The sequence below is a fragment of the Diabrotica virgifera genome, chromosome 1 (assembly GCF_917563875.1).
Source record: "Diabrotica virgifera virgifera chromosome 1, PGI_DIABVI_V3a".
NCBI classification, from domain to species: domain Eukaryota; kingdom Metazoa; phylum Arthropoda; class Insecta; order Coleoptera; family Chrysomelidae; genus Diabrotica; species Diabrotica virgifera.
Window position 1 is genome coordinate 130803755 of NC_065443.1, and position 16931 is coordinate 130820685.

The 16931-nt window shown below is 31.8% G+C and overlaps 1 protein-coding gene across 5 annotated transcripts in view; it reads left to right on the top strand.

The window, feature by feature from the left end:
• LOC114326427 (glucose transporter type 1) overlaps positions 1–16931 on the top strand; it is a 659305-nt gene that overhangs the window by 405905 nt on the left and 236469 nt on the right. The window lies entirely within an intron of this gene.

Here is a 16931-nt window from a genome sequence, read left to right on the forward strand (position 1 = left end):
CCACTTTAATTCTTACCGTACGCTTCCCCTTTTCAGTTGGTACTTTCCCTTGATCTTGAGGTGGAGCTAATGGGGTCTCCTCGTTACTGATTCGATTGTTTTGTGTTCGATTGTTACATATTAAAATTTTAAAAGGTAAGTATATTTATTATTATTAGCATAATTAAAGAAAACTGCTTCTTTAATTTTTATTTTTCGAATATAAAGTTAACAAATGATATAGAAAATACTTCGCATAATCTTATTTTTCCCTATTTAAATAGAGAAAATAAATAAAAATGATGAAAAACGTTTCTCAGGCTTTGAAAATCGATTGCTTATTTATGTTAACAAAAATTATATTAATTTGTTCTCTATGCAAAAATACGCTTTAAGAGTAAACAGTAGCGATCAACAAGTAGAAACAAAATATAACTTCGAGAGATAGTATCATAAACTTTGGCAACAGTTGTAATCTTTGACATTATCTAAGATTAATATTTTGACAATATCATAGTCGCGCTAAATGGAAGTAATAGAAAACGATTTTATTATTAATAAATAGATATTTATAAAAATAAACCAAAATGGGTGAAAATTTTATGTTAAGATAGGTATTTAGAAAGGTATTTGCATGATATATCTAATAATAAAACAATAATAAATAAAAAAAATTGTTGTGAAGCGAAACAAATTTCGATTTTCGCATAATTTTGGCACGGCTTTTAATGGACTTTTTCTTGAAAGGTTTCACTTTATTTTTCGTTTGATTTACTTTTTCCATTTTGTTAAACTATTGATAATATTTTTAGAATAAAAAATCCTCCTAAAACTTTATATACTCGCATTAGAATTCGAAATATTTTTACGTAAAATATACTTACCTACCTACATATAACTAAAACTCACAATTAACAACAATCTATTCTTTCAAAGAGGCCAACAACTTATACACCAACAACAAATATATAATAAATTAACTATGAATAAACACTACTCTCCTATGAAACAACAATAACGAATTCTTAAATTAACACACTACTGCACTGAACAGATATTATCGATAAAGATGACAGAACAGATTAGAGGAAATCTGACGCAGGTTTGTCAAAATGACAGTGATAATTTCTCTATGTTGCCTTATTAGTTATTTAGTTATAATATGTTCGATTTCTTGTTAGAAATAAAAATTTTTAGTAGTTTCAAGATTACACAATATCTAGGCATGGGATAAAAAAGTTTATTTGAAGAAAGTTTTTTTTTCTTCTTAATGACGGTAGAAGCTCTTTTTTTCAATATTTTATTTAGTTATGCACATAGAGTAATTTCCACGTACTAACATATTTCTGAAATTGGGCTCTGTACCGCCATTCTTTATAATACATATATATATATATACATATACATATTGATGTGATCTTGATTATTGATATGAGATAATATTCTTATATGTCATTTAATTTAATCAATGCATTTATAATAATCTAATTAATTTACCAGATCACATATCAATATGTTTTCAATCTCAGGGCTTTTTATAAAATTAATTACTTACTTACGTGGCTTCTAAGTATTTCTCAATGGTTCCTAATCGGGATAGGAAAGAAAAGAGTAAAATAATACACACATATGGGTTACAATTATAATCAAAATATTGTTTATTTTATTTAAATGGCAATCACTGCTTAATATTTGCTATATCTTATTATTCTTAAACATAACATTTACACATGGGAATCTTATTTCCTTTTGATTTCCAATTGAAAGTTTTTATTAACATTTAACTATTAGGATTTATTAGCAACAATTCTATTTAAGTTTGATGAAGCTTTTCTGATATTATTGATTATGTTCTTCAATTTTAAATGTGGTATTTAATACGAAAAACCCATACATTAATGTCCAAACAAATGAGACTGACCTTTTTCTGGTGAACTGAGAATGTCTTCACACAAGACCCGTTTCCTGCTATCCTTGGCTGCGATCAAAACCTCGTCCTGGCTTCCAGTAATGTTCTCCTTTGAAAACTAGCTCGTATAGCTCCCGTTCCTGCTTCTGTCGTGATGCCGTGTTTCTACCTTTTTCGAAACTTCAATCAGCTACCGGGACACTCTTGGCTCAAGGAGGTTCTTTTACTCTCAACCTGGCCTACCTCTCGTTCCACGATAGATACTCCACACTCACGGAACTACACCGGCTTTCTCTTCTCCGTACACTACCGTCTACTACTGGACTTCACTTCTCGACAGCTCAAAACATTCTGCTCTATCTTTTTCATTCATTCCCCTACTTTCTAAATATCCCTTCCAGATTCACAAATCAACCTTCCACCACCAACTCTCATTCGCAGTATTCCTCAAAACCAATTTTTAATCTTTCTAAATATGCTTAATGGATTTCCAAAAAAAATAGTTAATTCCCATTCTAAAATTACTTTCTACTATTTACAAAATTTAATGACCTATTATCTACTTCAAATGAGTCTTATTTAGCATAGGCTAATGATCGAACCTTCCGCGAATAACGATAATGACCTATTATGTATTTCAACTGAGTCTTATTTAGCATAGGCTAATGATCGAACCTTCCGCGAACAACGATAATGGTACGCGCCATTCACTTTGTTTATTCTCGGCGCATTGTCCCGAGTTTCGTAAGCTTCTTCTAATCACTTCTTAAAATTACATATAACAATTTGTTGTATACAGGTTGTTCTAAATTTATATGCCCGTGGTTGAGAAAATTGAAAATATTTTATATTAAATTGAATTCTGTTTATAATTATCAAAATTTAATTTTCATGTCAAATAGAAATATAACAAATCCCCGCCTTGTATTCGATAAAATTTATCTGCATTTTTAAATAAATTTTCTCGAGGCAAAACCAACTCCCTGTATATTTCCTTACTTTAATCTACGTCTTATACCCCTTCTTCTTGTATTACTCTAATTAGTCCCACCTGTAGAGTAATTGTTTCCTTATTTTCAGTGTCCTCATCCTGTGTTATAGTGTCGGCTATTATGTTGTCTTTCCCTTTTTCCCATATCAATCTTCTGTCTTTTTCCTCAGATTTTTCACATACTTTTACCGTGTATTCTGCATCCTCGTTTTCATATGCCTCCTCTTCAAATGCCACTGTTTCGATCATATCTTTTTCGCTTTCATTTGTTAGCTTTATTTCTTCTTCTCCTGAGCTCATCTCTTCTTTTGAGGAATCCCAGTTTTCTTTTGCTTTTGATACTCTCAATTTTTCTTCTTCTGGGCTCAACTCTTCTTTTGAGGAGCCACAGGTTTCATTTTCTTTTGTCTTTTTCTGACTTTTTCTCCCTTTTCTTCTTTGTCCTTGCTTCGTTGCCAAATTCATTTCCACTGTTTGTTCTTTACCTGATTCGTCCGTATTTTGTTTCTCCTGTTCCTTGTCCTGTTCTTCTTCTTTTTCTTCTGTTAGATTCATCGTATTATTTTTAAAATCTATCACTACATGTTTTTCTGCCAATTCGTCAACTCCTACTATCATGTCATGTGACATGTTTGGCATTATTACACATTGTAGTGCATACATCTTCTTACCCAGTCGTACCATTACTCGTATGCCTTCATTTATAGTTGCCAATGTCCGTTTGTTTGCGCCCACTAAATTTAACCTAGGTATTTTGTAAATTAAATTTGTTAAGTTAACTTCTTCTATTAGTTTTCTGTTGACCAATGTTATTTCAGATCCAGTGTCTATCATAATTTTAATTGGTTTCTCGTTGATAAATCCATCCACAAATTTTAAATTAACTCCATTTTTCTTTTCGTTGTTTCCTGCCAATTTAATAAACTCCTTGGGGTTACAAAAGATTCCTGTTTGATTTTTGGTTTTTAGTGAGCGCCGTCGTGAGAAGACGCCGGTTGCTCATCGTTGTTTATATTTTCGTCATAATGTCTCTCTCCGTCATATTCATCTGTCTGGGTATTATTTACTTCTCTTCTATTTTCTCTTGGTCTGTCGGATCTGTCTCGGTTTTCTCGATATCCCTGTTCATTTTGTCTACCATTATTTCTGTTTTCTTGATTTGAGCGTGTGATGTTTCTACTCTGGTATTCTCGATTTCTGTCCTCATTCCATTGCCTATTTCTTTGTTCATAATTTCCTCTTCCGTTGTCTCTATTTTCGTTTTCCCTTCTGGGATTAAAATCTCGTCTTGTATAGTCCCTCCTATTTTGATTTCTATCTCTGTAATCCTGTGTTTCTCGGGGCCTGTAATCTTCTCGCGACCTTCTTGATTTTCTTTCTCTTAAACGTGATTCTCTTATTTGTAGGAATTGGCATAAACTATCTATGTCTTTGTAGTTTTGCAATGTGATATGGTCTTCCAGCGTTTCTTCGAAATGTCTTGCAATCAGTTCGACTAATTGTTCCGATGAGTAATTATATTGTAAATGTTTTGCGTTATAGTAAATTTGTAATGCATATGTCCTTTCTGATATACCCATCCTATCATTGTATTTCCCATTTTGCAATTCCTTGTTAATTTCCAATTGTTGGACTTTTCCCCAGAAATAATTCAAAAATTTTTGTTCAAATTGTTGCCAACTATCAAATTCTTCTTCTTTGCAATCGAACCATAGGCTTGCTTCATATTTTAGATGGTTTCTGATAGTTTCTTTTGCTGTTTCGAAATTTCCGATGTGCTGTATTTTCTTTTTCAGGCTATTTATGAACGGCACTGGGTGTAATCTTCTTACATCCCCGCCAAACCTTATCTTCACGTCATCTGTGCTGTGTATAACCATTTCTCTTCTTTCTCCGACATTCTGTTGCGTCCTGTTTTCGGTGACTTGTTTTTCTATTTCTGTGATTCTTTTTTCCACTTCTTCTCTGTCTACTTGAATAGCATTTTCCAACTTATTTTCCAAATTTTCTAGTTCCTTTTTCTGGCCATTCGTTAACTCCTCCATTTTGTTTTGAATTTTCATTTCTTGTTCTTTCATGTGGTCCTTCATTCTAATTTCTTGTTCTTGCATGTGATCTTTAATTTTCATTTCTTGCTGTTCTATCTCGTTTTTCATTGTTGTCAAACATCCTTTTATTTCCTTTTCATACTTTTCTATGCGTTCCTCTATTTTCTTATTGTTCTCTTCTATTGCTTGTTTTGTTTCCTGTTGATTGTCATCCATTTTTTTCTCCACTTTATCCATTTTCTTTGATGTTTCTTCCTGATTTTTCTCCATTGCTTGTTTTGTTTCCTCCTGATTTTTATCCATTGTTTGTTTTGTTTCTCTTTGATTGTCATCCAGTTTTTGTTGTGTTTCATCCATTTTCTGTTCCATTCTTTGTGACTGGAGTTGCATCATTTGTAATAATTTATCTATTCCTGATAATTCTTGCTGTTCTGATGCCATGATTGTCTTGTCTAAAATATCTTCTTGGTCTGAATCATTCTCTTGATTTGAATGTTCTTTTTGTTTTTTGTTGTCTTTGCTTTGGCTTCTTGTCACAGACATTTGTTTTCAAGAAGTACTGTCCCCGCCAAATATGAAATTTTACTAGTATGTTACCAAGACGACTTTTTCTCACCCAAATATTATAAATTGTCAATAAATATATCAAATGTAAATATCGTAAAAATAAAATATTAAATCAGTTATGTAAAATTTGTACCTAAAGAGATCTAAAATTTTATGTTATCAAATGTAAGTATCTCACTTTTTACCACAGGCATATAAATTTTCAAATACCGGCTTTACTCTTTCTATCATTCAAATTTGCCACTAGAAATACTTTACAATGCCCCACGTTGGGCGCCAGTTGATGTGATCTTGATTATGATATGAGATAATATTCTTATATGTCATTTAATTTAATCAATGCATTTATAATAATCTAATTAATTTACCAGATCACATATCAATATGTTTTCAATCTCAGGGCTTTTTATAAAATTAATTACTTACTTACGTGGCTTCTAAGTATTTCTCAATGGTTCCTAATCGGGATAGGAAAGAAAAGAGTAAAATAATACACACATATGGGTTACAATTATAATCAATATATTGTTTATTTTATTTAAATGGCAATCACTGCTTAATATTTGCTATATCTTATTATTCTTAAACATAACATTTACACATGGGAATCTTATTTCCTTTTGATTTCCAATTGAAAGTTTTTATTAACATTTAACTATTAGGATTTATTAGCAACAATTCTATTTAAGTTTGATGAAGCTTTTCTGATATTATTGATTATGTTCTTCAATTTTAAATGTGGTATTTAATACGAAAAACCCATACATTCATGTCCAAACAAATGAGACTGACCTTTTTCTGGTGAACTGAGAATATCTTCACACAAGACCCGTTTCCTGCTATCCTTGGCTGCGATCAAAACCTCGTCCTGGCTTCCAGTAATGTTCTCCTTTGAAAACTAGCTCGTATAGCTCCCGTTCCTGCTTCTGTCGTGATGCCGTGTTTCTACTTTTTTCGAAACTTCAATCAGCTACCGGGACACTCTTGGCTCAAGGAGGTTCTTTTACTCTCAACCTGGCCTACCTCTCGTTCCACGATAGATACTCCACACTCACGGAACTACACCGGCTTTCTCCTCTCCGTACACTACCGTCTACTACTGGACTTCACTTCTCGACAGCTCAAAACATTCTGCTCTATCTTTTTCATTCATTCCCCTACTTTCTAAATATCCCTTCCAGATTCACAAATCAACCTTCCACCACCAACTCTCATTCGCAGTATTCCTCAAAACCAATTTTTAATCTTTCTAAATATGCTTAATGGATTTCCAAAAAAAATAGTTAATTCCCATTCTAAAATTACTTTCTACTATTTACAAAATTTAATGACCTATTATCTACTTCAAATGAGTCTTATTTAGCATAGGCTAATGATCGAACCTTCCGCGAACAACGATAATGGTACGCGCCATTCACTTTGTTTATTCTCGGCGCATTGTCCCGAGTTTCGTAAGCTTCTTCTAATCACTTCTTAAAATTACATATAACAATTTGTTGTATACAGGTTGTTCTAAATTTATATGCCCGTGGTTGAGAAAATTGAAAATATTTTATATTAAATTGAATTCTGTTTATAATTATCAAAATTTAATTTTCATGTCAAATAGAAATATAACAATATGTATAATTCCAAGTTTTTTGTTAGCAATATAATCTACTTATTTTCTACTAAATTATACTAAATTTACAATCAAGATGCATTAGAAATAAACAAACCAAGACACGTCAAATGCTACTAGGAGCATTCCCGAATCATAATTTACAATGTATATAATATATTGTAAATCCCAAATCATGATTTCCAAAGTATATACATTGTAAATATGATTCGGGAGTGCTCTTAGTAGCATTTAACGTATCTTGAATGTAAATTTAGTATAGTTGTTTATTTTGGTAGGAAGTCATCTATAGACTTGCAAAAAGCTTATGATAATATACCTACCGTGCATGTGAAAAGCTCTACGGCCATCAATTTTGTCTTCTTCTTACTTTTTTTATATAGACATTACTCTGCCTGTTTTTCAATGTGCCTCCAGTAAGTTGTAATTCCATCTTTTTCGTGGTCTTCCCACTGATCGTATTCCTATTGGGGAACCGTCTTTCGCCGTCCTTACTATATTTGCTGTCATTCGGCTTATGTGGTCGTTCCATTCTACTCTTCTGCTTTTCACCCAGTTATTAATGTTGTCCACCTTGCATCTCCTTCGGATATCTGCACTTCTAGCTCTATCCCACAGCGTCTTACCATCGATTTTTCGCAATGCTTTCATCTCTGCTGTTTCTAGCATTCTTTCTGGATCAGGTCGTATTTCTGCCGCGTATGTCATTATTGGTCTGATGACTGTTTTGTAAATTCTGCCTTTCACTTCTTTTCCGATGTTTTTATTTCTCCATATTGTTTCATTCAGGCAACCTGCGGCTCTGTTTTCTTTATTCACCTGATCTTCCACTTCTGTTTCGAGCTTTCCGTAGCTGCATAGTGTGATGCCTAGATATTTAAACTCCATGACTTTTTCTATTATTTGACCCTCCAGCTCTAATTTACACCTTATTAGATCTGCTGTTATAACCATGCATTTATTCTTTTTTGGGGAAATTAACATGTTAAATTTTCTAACGGTTATATTAAATTCGTGCAGCATACGTTGTAAATCATCTTCACTTTGAGAGATTAGTATTGCGTCGTCTGCATAGTAGATTATTTTAAGTTGTTTTTCTCCCATTTGGTATCCTTTATTGTTCTTACTTTTTTTTTATTATTTCGTCCATGATCAGGTTGAACAACAGAGGACTCAGGGAATCTCCCTGTCTTATTCCATTGCCACCTTAAATTGGGTCAGTTAGTTCTTCATCTACTTTTAATTTTATTGTGTTGTTCTGGTAGATATTTTCCATCGTTTTAATTATTCCTAGAGGTACCTCTCTCGCGTACAATAAATGGATAACGTCCTTTAATTTGACCCTGTCAAATGCCTTCTTAAGGTCTACGAAACATAAGTATGCCGGTTTGTGGTATTCTAACGATTTTTATTGAATCTGCCTCATTATAAATATAGCGTCGGTGCATGATCTTCCCGACCTAAAACCTTGTTGTTCTTCTGCTAATATTTTAATTTTATTCAGTTTGTTTGTTATCACCTTGGTCGTTAATTTTAGTGTTGTGTTTAATAAATTAATTCCTCTGTAATTCTCCGGGTGGGTCCGATTTTTCTCCCTTTTTGAAGAGAGGTATTGGGATGATTGATCTCCATTCTTGTGGTATTCTGTTTTGTTCTATTATTTTTTGGATTAGTTTTAATAATAATTGTTTAGTCAGGTCTTGTCCTCGATACTTTAGGAGTTCATTCAATATTCTGTCCTCTCCTGATGATTTTCTATTTTTTAATTTCCTTAATGCTTCCGTTACCTCTGCTTCTTCAATATTTATTTCTTCGTTTGTTGTCACTTCAGGTGTTGGTGGTTCGTTATCGTTATCTTTAGCAAAGAGAGATCAAAAATAGTCTGCCCAAGTTTCCTTCTGAATGTGTTTATTTTTTATTAGTTCGTTCATCTCTTTTCTTTGTCCTCTGATCATTCTCCATATTTTCTTTTGTGTTCCGTAGAAGTCGTGTTCCATCTGTTTTGAGAAACTCTGTCAGTGTTCTCTTTTTATTTGTCTGACTAAAGTGTTTGTTTCGTTTCTAATTCTTTTATAGTGGTTGTATGCCTGTTGTGTTTGTTGTGTTCTGTATTGTAAAAAGGCTTTCTTCTTTCTTCACATTTTATCTTCACTTCCTCTCGAAACCATGGGGTTTTCTTTTCATCAACTTTGTGATTATACAATTTGCGCAAATCGTTACAAAAAATACAAAATAAAAACTATCAAAAATTACTTTTCCTTTCCAACACAGAATAAAAAAAAGTAAAAAAATTTCGTTGGTTTTTCAAAAGGGATTTGCGGATTAATTATTAAGAGCGTAGGCGCAAAATTTCCGGCCAATGTTTTTTAAATGCAATTATATTTTTCGAATCCTAAGAAAACTAATAAATATTTTTGAAAAATTTAAACGCAGAATGAAAGATTACATTATTACCGAGGTCCTAAAGTACCTGAAAACTTCTATAACGTTTATTTTAATAAGTTACAGGGGTAAAAAGAGACAATTTGGTGTGATTTTAATTTCAAATATCTCATGCAAAAGAAACTTTTTGTTTATTCTAAGGTACTGTCGGTCCTCGGTAATAATGTAATCTTTCATTCTACGTGTAAATGGATTTGAAAAAAATAAATGCATTTAAAAAGCATTGATCAGAAATTTTGCGCCTACGCTCTTAAATTTTTTGGCGTTATTACTTTTAGGTCTGAAATCCTTTTCAACATACAAATATTTGATTTTTTTGTTATTTGGAAATAAAATTAAATACATAAACATATGGGACAGAAAATGTAAAGAGATTGACACCTACGTAGAAGGAAGGCAGTGTAGCGAATCTTGGAAATTCATAAACAGAGTGAAATCCAACGAGAAAACAAGCAATTCCATACAATTAATAGAAAGTCAAGAATGGGTCCAGCATTACAAATCCCTATTAACAGAAAAAAGACCGGAATACTTAAATGCCACAAAGACAGAAATACAAATAGTAGGAGAAAAAGAAATCATAAATAGATCAACAGTGGATAACGCAGTAAAACAACTTAAAAACAGAAGATCCCTGGACCAGAATGGATTAATGCAGAGCTACTTAAATATGGTACAAACAGATTGTATGGATCTCTAGCACATATATTTACAAACTGCATCAATGGCGAAGATGTTCCTGAAGAATTTCGAATCGCTTAATATATTACATCGATATTCAAAAAAGAAAATAAGTAAGTTGCAATTTAATAATTATAGAGGTATTTCCGTAACAAATTCAGTAAGCAGGCTATATGGAAGGGTTCTAAGGGATTTGATCGAACAAGAGTACAAAAATGATGAAGAGGTAGAACAGTGCGGTTTTAGAGCTGGCCGGTCCTATACAGATATAATGTGTTTTGTTTAAAACAAATTATTGAAAAGAAAATAGAAAGAAATCGGCCAATACATCTAATGTTTGTAGATTTACAAAAGGCCTACGATAATGTCCCCATCAGTAAACTATGTAAAGTACTTCAAAACACCAATATCAATCACACACTTATAACAACTGTTCAAAATACTTACAAGAATATGACATAGAGGAATATGACAGAATATGACATGAAAAAGAGGAAGACCGAAAGAATCTTGGATTGGTGGTATACGAAGATCTATGAGCGAAGCAGGATTATCCGATGAGGACTGGAACAACCGAGGGAACTCGCGCTTAGGCATCGGACAACGTCGCAGGACGTTATAAACCGACAATGTAAATAAAATTAGTTAAATAACCAAAAATAAAAATAATTGAAAATGGTGATTCATTTTTGAAAAATAAACATATTCAAGTGGCATGGAAACCAAAAACATGGCTATTAACATTACATATTTCATAAGTCCTAATTAAGACCCTTAGGGTACTAGTAACCCACATCACAAAATTTTTAAAAATAGAATCAATACTCCTCTCTCTTGATTCGTAAAATGACACAAGTGAAAGAATTGTCGCAGCACAGACGATTTTTTTATGAAAGAAAATTCAATTTTCATTTAGATTTTCCAAGGAAAACCTTCATTTTTTATATATTTTATTCTCTTTGATTCTATCTTTCAGTACTCTCAATGCCATAAGGGATAAAATCGTGGCTGAACTTCTATTGAAAGTCGAAATAGTTTTATTTAAATGTAAAAACAATTTATCTGATATTTCAAACATTAGGGGGCATTTTAAATTCTGCAAGTATTGTTTGTTTTGACTAGCATGACATTAACAGTCAGTTACCGTTCTTCATTTTTTATTCAAAGATGCAAAGTGAAAACTGTAAAAAACAAACTGGATGTTACGGTTCATGTGTTTTAAATGCAACAGCTGCATTGTCTAGGAGAAAAGTGCAGTAAAAATTTAAAATTATAATGAACTAATTTTATACTGTGATCTAGAACATCTCCATAAACAAGAGATAAGATAGCACTTAATAAAATAGAAGTGTGATTTCTACTGTTTTATAATGTATCTATATTTTATATGTGTACAGCAGATTTTATTGTCAGAATAAATATTCTTGTAATTGTTTTTTAATAACCTATTACAAATTATTATACTTATTATTGTGTTTTAAGAATAAAATCATTAACAATATTTCAGTTGGAAAGTTGATTATTTTGTTACAGTAAAAAATGTTTTTTAATATACGTAATATATTTGACAGCGTATACAGTACACATATGTTTCGATAAATATGGTACAATATTTTCAATGATATAAAATTGTTTAATAGAGTTTTAGAAATTTTTTAAATTAGTATTAAAAATGTATTACTTATAGCCTATAGGTCAGGGTAATAAGACAAAAATATACCCTGTTCGTGACACTTCAGCAGCCAGGGTACTGAAGCGTTTTTGGACAGGTAATACCTATAGGAACAAATTATAACTATTTCCTGCGTAGGATCTGGCGGCCATTTTTATTTATAAACAATTAACTGTCAAAAAATGACATTTTCCCCTTTTTTTTCAAATCAACGGAAAACAGTGAAACTTATGATTTTTATAGTACAAATATGGGTTCTTTGGTGATTAATATGTAATAAAAATTTCAAAGCGATTCATTCAATTGTTTAAATTTTATTCAAATTGTTTATCCCTGAGACCATTCTTTTTGCAATAACATAAGTCAGAAAAAATGACCTTAGAACCATTCCACAGGTGTCAAAAGGAGCTACATTTTCAACATGGTTTAAAAAAGTGAATAAAAAATGCATTTATTAGTAATAAATAATTATGCAAAAGTATCGTCAATTTTTCTTTATAAACTTTTGATATAACTTTTTCCAAAAAAATTAACTTTTTTACCCTGTTTTAAGTGCACAACTACCAAGTAATATTATCTATATTATATCATAATTGATAAAAAATTGTAATAAATATGTATAATTTCTTATATAACAAAATAAAAAGTTTATAAGGAAAGATTTACGATACGTTTGCATAATTATTTATTACTTATAAATGCATTTTTTATTCACTTTTTTTAAACCAAGTTGAAAATATAGCTCATGTACTTTCATTTGACACCTGTGGAATGGTTGTAACGTCATTTTCTTCTAACTTATGTTATTGCAAAAAAAATTCTCTCTGGGATAAACAATTTGAATAAAATTTAACAGTTTAATAAATCTCTTTGAAATTTTTATCACATATTAAGCACAAAAGAACCCTTATTTGACAAAAATTTCAAAGCTGTACACTAATTTGCGAACAGTTATTGCGAAAATATTTTTTGTGCAATTCCGACCTATTTTTGCAATTATATTACAATAAATGAGTATATCAAACTTTGTAATACGTCATTTTAAAGCATTTTCCATAATCTCGAAGATATTTGTACTAAAAAAACCATAAGTTTCCCTGTTTTCGATTGATTTGAAAAATGACATTTTTTGACACTTAATTGTTTATAAATAAAAATGGCCGCCAGATCCTACGCAGGAAAAGGGCTTTCAACAGTAGAAAAATAGACACTTCTACATACGCACTTCACCTTCTAGATCATAATCATTCTTTTAATGAACAGTTTCAAATTCTGCATATTCAAAATAAAGGCTTTAAGATATCTTTAGAATCTATGAGAATCTATTTAGAATTAGAATCTATGAAAATTAATAAATTGAAAAATACAGATATATTTCTGAATGACCAACTCGAGACAAACAGCTCCCCACTCCTCAACCTCTTCAGTTAAAGAATTTAAGAAGGCAAACCCATAGTAATCTAATTCACTTGAGAAAGGCACTCAACCGAAACAGCTGTAGTCACATAGTTGTACTAAATTTTGTGGAAGTATAATAGAAAACAAACGTTTTCAGTGTTTTATTGTTAGATTTAAATTTCGTGCTTCAGAACATTGATTGATGGAGGACAGGTTTAAGAGCCTTGTATATACATTGTTTATTTCTGTGACTTGTTTAAAGAGTTAAATAAACCTTTTTTACTTTTCTGTGTTATGTGGTACATATAATAAAATCAACATTCTAAGTTTTATTTATCCACCAGGGATTGGGCTAAATACTTAAATTTTCCCTTCAGTCATAATTCCATTGCCTTAAGAAACAACTTTGCATAAGTTTCCGTAAATTGGTACGCAAGCATAAAACAACCTAAGAAAGTAAAAAATACGATGGCCTGACAGGGACTGTTTAAAAATTTGAAACCGAACGCTCTGAAGCATGAAAGCTTCGTAGCAACGCATGCACAAATATGTATGTGTGCAAATTAAGATCACGCTTATAGGTAGACCGATATACGAACCGTGTATCGAAAATTATTGGGTTAAAGTAATTGGATGTTAATTATTATGTAATTCATTATGTGAAAGAGTGTTAAATGGATCAAAACTTACGATTAATTATTATCTTATTATATTTCAGGGTATGCTTGTGTAAGTGGTTTCAATATTTAGTTCAAGCAATTTAAAATAAAATTATTGACGGAATCTGCCGATATTTAATGAAAATGTGTTTCTAAATACTCCAATAATGTAGAAATTATATAAAGTTTTTGTTGTTTTGTCACGTTTCAATACGTTTATGGGAATGTAATCTAAAGTACATCACAGTTATCGGTGAGTAACAGGATTTTTGGCTGAATGTTGGCTATTATTCGATTTTTCACCGTAATTTTGTAAAGACCTTATCAAATAATGGTAAACAAATAAATGATGACGATAAAAAAAACGTCTATTAAAACGTCAATTTTTATAAGGTTGTTATTCTAGAAAATCCGGAATTTAACCAACTAATGGGCACAGATAATTCAAGCATATATTGAGATTATCTAAAATACATGTAGGTACTGTCACTTTGGCTGAATGTTGGTTATTATTCGATTTTTTACCGTAATTTTGTAAAGACCTTATCAAGTAATGGTAAACAAATAAATGATGACGATAAAAAAACGCAAATTACATTACATTACAGCAAAATTAGACTAAACTCAAATTTATGTGAAATGGTTTTATCTGAAAGAGAAACTCAAAGCAGAAAGGAAAGACTAGAGTTTCTTTACTTTTTACTTCAACAAGGTTCAATCCATTGGTTACGGTTGTCTCTTCAGCTCAGACTTATTTAACAAAGTCTATTATGGCCTTTTTTGAAGAAGGATTACTATCTCAAAGTAAAGGAATAATAATTAACGGAAGATCTATTAACAACATAAGATATTCAGATGTCACCGTAATTAAAGCAAGCTCTGCTGAACAACTCCAACTACTACTTAAGCAAACAAACAGTTTCTGTGAAGAATATGGACTACAAATGCATATAAAAAAAGAGCAAATACATGATAATAACTAAGAAAATAAACATACAAACAAGCTTACATTTGGTTTGTAAACACAAATACCTAGGAACCTGTATTTCAGAGAAAAATGATCAAACAACAGAAATAAGAACCAGGATAGAAATAGCAAGAAATGCGTTATGTAAAAAATGAAAACAGTTCTCTGCAACAAAACCTTGGACTGGAACTGAGAGTAAGAGCTTTGAGATGCTACGTGTTCCCGATACTGCAATATGGGCTTGAAAGCTGGACATTGAAGCAAGAACACATAAATAAGTTACAGTCATTTGAAATGTGGTGTTAGAGAAGAATACCATGGACACAGAAGAAATCGAACTCGGAAGTATTGCGAGAAATAGGCAAAGAATTCGAAATAATAAACACAATAAAAATAAAAAAGTTACAATATTTGGGGCACGTAATGAGGGGACAGCAAAATCAAATGCCAAGACTGATAATACAGAGAATGATAAGAGGCGGAAGGAGTATTGTAATCCAAGAGGCAGCGCTGAAAAATTTCTCAGAATTTACTAAAGCTAGTTAATTCACAGTTGATTACTGTGATTGTGTAGAGAAACATACTGCGGTCGGTCAAACGAAACGTAGAACAGGTGGTACTGACATCTTCTCAAAGTTGTTTACCTGCGGAGGTAATTAAATCCATTTACTAAGGCTGAAAATCAATACGCACATTCTAAATTGAATTTAAATAAAAGTTATTATAGTCGGTCAGCTGTATGACGGGACAGAGCCGGTCGGCCGGACCCAATTAATGTACAGGGTTATTCATTATATTTTGACCCCCCTCTAAACTGCGTTATTTACAGAATTGGGAAAAAAGGTAAAATATAAAATTTATTTAATTTTTAAATTATGATTTTTGACATATATGCCGTACTAGTGACGTCATCCATTTGGGCGTGATGACGTAATCGACTACTTTTTAAATGAGAATAGGGGTCGTGTGTTAGCTCATTTGAAAGGCTATTCAATTCCCTATTCAGTATTATAAATATTAATATGATTGTTTATACAGGGTGTCCAAAAAAATTCTTTAATTAAATTAATTGTTTAATTAATAATTCAAAAAAATTGTTGGACACCCTGTATAAATAATGATCTTAATCAAAAATGAATAACCATTTTCAATTTCGTTGCAAAACGAAAACACAGCCGAACCATATTCCAGTCCAATCAGAGAGTGCTGCAAGCACCTCTACCGGTTTCGAAACTTATTAGTCTCTCATCAGGAGGCACATATGCTGCTCTCCCTGATCCAACCAAAACAAACCCCAGCGTGCAGTCCCGAATTGCAACGAACTAAATGGCATAGATGCCCTAGCGGCAACTGCTAGCAAAAGACTAAGTTTTCACTCTAATGGCACATAACATATCCCACCAGAATGAAAACAAAGGGATGTTTTCGTTTTGCAACGAAATTGAAAATGGTTATTCATTTTTGATTTACATTTACTCTGTGTGGAGTATGAAGGGAACCAGTCTCGTTGGAACTTTACCGCGCTGAGCAGATGTGACGTGAATTGTAAATTGTAGAATTCTCTCATCTTCCTTAGTCTCAGCATCCGTATGGCTTGCAAATTGTAGAAGCCTCGGAGGTGTAACCAGAGAAGGTTCCCTTTGTTTTCATTCTGGTGGGATATGTTATGTGCCATTAGAGTGAAAACTTAGTCTAATGATCTTAATGTTTATACTACTGCATAGAGAATTAAATAACCTTCCAAATGAGCTAGCATACGACCCCTATTATTATTTTAAAAAATAGTCGATTTCGTCATCACGTTCAGATGGATGGCGTCACTAGTACGATATATATGTCAGAAAATCATAATTAAAAATTCGAATAATTTTTGTATTTTACATTTTTTTAATTCTGTAAATAAAGGGCCGACATTCATTGGGCCGACCGACCGGCTCTGTCCCGTCAAACAGCTGACCGACTGTAATAACTTTTATTTATATTTAATTTAGAATGTG